Here is a 4,106-nt window from a genome sequence, read left to right as displayed (position 1 = left end):
TGAACATATACACACAAAGGAGCAACTAGCAGACTTGTTCACTAAGAGTCTTGGAAAAGCTCAGCATCAGTATTTGCTAAGCAAACTAGGAGTCAAGAATCTGTTTCAACCATCAACTTGAGGAGGAGTGTTAACTAGACTAAGAGTTAGCAAGTTAGTATGGTTGAGTTAAAATGATAAGTATGATTAAGTGGGTTAGTTAGTTAGTTGAGCATTGTATATATACTAGAGCTAAGTCATAGTAAGCTTGAAGTTGACTGAAGATATTTTGATCCAAATGTGAAATTTTTCTCTCTATAACTACCTTCCTTCTCCTTCAAGTTAACTTCCTAGTTTCTTTTTCCTTTTGGATCAATCAAACCTCCATTAATGGAGCTTTCAGTTAGGTAAATGGGTGCTCCAAATTAAATGAGTATTTATTGTTATATTAGTACATATTTTCCCTTCTCTCCCCCTCCCCCCCCCCCCCCCCCCTCCAGTTATTGCATCCCATTATACCCGTTTCATTTTGGGAAGTTTCTATAACATTAATTATATTTTAATAGCTCTTAAATAACCTTTAAGTGGATGGTTCGTATTCTTTCTCCTTGTAAGGTCTTTAGATGTCCCAAATTTGGATTCACTTTGTGTTCGTAACCGATCTTAATAGAAAATAGAAGATGTAACATTTTCACTTTCTCTTTTACCTTATGTTCATCTAAAAAGTGAACAAGTCATAAATTTTTAAATCAATTGTGCAGGTGCTAGAAATTTCTTTTGTGGATTCTAAGTCTAATGCATGACAACAAAGTATCACATTTATCTCATCAATGTAGTAAATTTCTGGTAAGAGTTCCATATTCATTTTCCAATTTATTTTGTTTTACTCTTTCTCTTCTGTGTTAATCCATGTCCATTTCTACATTTTTGTTTTATTTGCCAATTTACTTTTGTTCTTTGTTTTTCTTTGTGTTAACCAATATCTCCATTCGTCGTCTTTATATTAAGTTTGTCTACATGTAACTTAATATTAAGCTTGTAGACTGAAACATGTGAGTGACTCCACGATTGTGGAATATAAAGATATCATGCGGCAAGAGTTTAATTTGTTATAGAGTATGTTGGAGAGGGTGGAATTCAATCTTTGTCCACTTTTTAGTTATATTGAAGCATTATTCATGTATTTGTGAATTGTGAACTTCATTCACTAAGGAAATATGCTCACACTACAGTTATTGATGATAAAAACATTTGACGAAGTACTCCGGAAAATAAAGTCGGAGAAATCAATCAAGATATATATGTGATTGATACCACTTACAAAGGCAACAAATTCAAATACATTAGTCATAGTTGTTCTCCGAATACTGCGATGCACAAATGTTATAAAAATAGCTGAATTTGATCGTGCAAGATCACCTCTGAAGAAGGATTAGTGCTATATTTATTTGGAATATGTGAAAGAATTCATTTTCTTTTTTCCTTTTCAACATTTTTTCCTCTAACATGTTTGCAAATTTAAGCCATTGAATATTCAATATTGGTATACACTTTTTGCTCCTCTTGACAATGATGTCATCTCTAATGGTGTTAGACGGATTTTTTTTTTTTTTATATCTTAAAAATATGAAATAAGAACTAAATTAATTTTTATATGTATATATTTTATTGTAAAAAGAGATATATTATTATTTTTTATGAGCGCGCGAAGCGCGAGTAAATTTACTAGTTGTATATATTTTGTTTAAGGATTTGATAGACATGAGATACCATCAAACTACACTATTGAAATGTGTTTTCATGTATGGGTTGTACAAATATTACGCATGTGTTACCATTCAAATCCAAATGACCATCACTTGAAACACTCTATTCGAACCAAGCGATAAGCATCTCCAAGACTCCAACCATTTGTTCACAAATGAATACGAAATCCTTATAGATCAATTTTAATCCACATTTCTACTTATTTATATTTTCTTGTACTTTTATGTAATTTTATACTTTTTATAATTTATTTTTATTATATTAACATTTAAAATCAAAAATTCATGGGGCTTACACCTAACGCCTCGAGGCTTACGCCCTTAAGCCCAATGCTTCGAGGCTTACGCTTCGCCTGTATCGGGTAAAACGTCTCGCCTTGCACCTGCGCCTTTTGAAACACCGATAGGCGATAAGTATTACCCAATGAGGTAATTCCAGGTTTGCTAATTTGATCCTAAAGTCCCTCCTCTACCCTTTTAAAGTAAATCCTAGTTTAGCTCACAAGTGTTCACCCAAATGGGTTGGAATGAATTGCAAATCATTTTTTTGCGCGGATTGCCCTTCTTTTGGGGTGGTCTTTAAATTTTACCCCTCATATTTGTGGTCTTTAAATTTTGCCCTCCATATTGCTGGTCTTTAATTCTTGCCCTTCGCGTTGCAACCCTGAGCTTCGCTTAGAAATCATGAGGTTCTTGGTTCGAACCCCCGCTCAAGCATAATTTAAAAAAAAAATTGCAAGGTAAGGTTTGGGTCGCGTGTATGCCGGACCCGACATACACTTGTTAAGGATTAACCAAAGTTATGCCGGACCCGGCATACTCATGCCTTATAGGCAGACTTGGCATAAGTATGTCCGGTCCGGCATAACTTTAGTTATTTCTTAACAGATGTATGCCGGTTCCAGCATATTTATGGGCAGACTTTTAGTAAAGCCTTAACTAAAAGTCTTTTCCTAGTTATGCCTTACGGGACAGACTTTTAGTCAGGCATAACTAAAAGTATGTCCCATAAGGCATAATTTTTCCGTAAGACATAGACTTTGCCTTATAAGACAAACTTTTAATTATGCCTTAAGGAAAAGTTCCACCTTATGGGACAGACTTTTAGTTAAGGCATAACTAAAAGTATGCCCCTAAGGCGGAACTTTTCCTTAAGGCATAAACTTTGCCTTATAAGGCGGAACTTATAGTTATGTCGGGTACGGCATAACTTTAGTTATTCCTTAAGGAAAAGTTCCCCCTTATGGGTCATACTTTTAGTTATGTTTTATGGGGCACACTTTTAGTTAAGGCATAACTAAAAGTTTATCTTGAAAAGTAAAAAAAATAAATATATATAAATATATATATAAGTTTTTAATAACTACCCCCTTCTAGTGTGAAGTAGTTTTTGGGGTTCCCCGAAAGGGAAACCTCTCTCCTTCTTCAAATCATGCAAGTTTATTTACTATATTTTCTGTACTAATCTCCCTATTATGTAAATTATTTTGTGATTATTATGTTTAAGTAATTACTTCCTTATCATTATGAATTTGTTAGTCTTAGTATATGGTTATTCTCTTAACTTCTTAATAACCTCAATGGATTAACCTGTAAATTCCTAGGTTTTAAAGAGGCCATTTTAATGTCTAAATAATACAGGACGATGTTGTCCGTGGTTACCAGGGTGTGGTTAAAGAAGACTGTTATTAAGAACAAACGTTAAGAGAAAGAGATGAACGGTATAACAAAATTCGTGATTGAACAAAATTCATTTTTACTGTTCATAGTATGGTTTACTGTTACTGTTCATAAAAAATAATTAAAAAAATAAAAAATATAAATAAATAATAATAATAATTTGGGAGATAGACAAAAAATCAATTATAACTACATGATAAGAAGAAATATAGGAGTGAGGAAGTACCAAGTAGGATTGTTAAATATATATATATATATATATATATATATATGCCTCAAGGCAAAGTCTGCCCTTGGTTAAATATAACTAAAATTCTGCCGGTGGGGGCATAGCAAAATTTAAACTTTGCCTTGCGAATTTTTTAAAAATTTTTGATTGAGTGGGATTCGAACCTGGAACCCATGATTTTTAGCCGAAGGGCAAAAGTTAAAGACCACACCAAAAAGAAGGGCAATTCTGCGAATTGCCCATTGCAAATTAAACTAGGCTGAGTGTGGTAGATGAGTAATTTTGCACATGCCCAGACTTGGCTTAGTTGTTTAAAACAGCCCATAGACTTAATTAACATGATTGGGATTTGATTCAAAGATCACATGATAAAAACAAAGTCCCTAAATTATAATTTCTAAGTGTAATTTGATTTAAATAGCAACTAATCTAGACAAATAAATTATCAGAAC

The sequence above is a fragment of the Lycium barbarum genome, chromosome 5 (genome assembly GCF_019175385.1).
Source record: "Lycium barbarum isolate Lr01 chromosome 5, ASM1917538v2, whole genome shotgun sequence".
Classification (NCBI taxonomy): Eukaryota; Viridiplantae; Streptophyta; class Magnoliopsida; order Solanales; family Solanaceae; genus Lycium; species Lycium barbarum.
Note: the sequence above shows the minus strand (reverse complement) of the source record.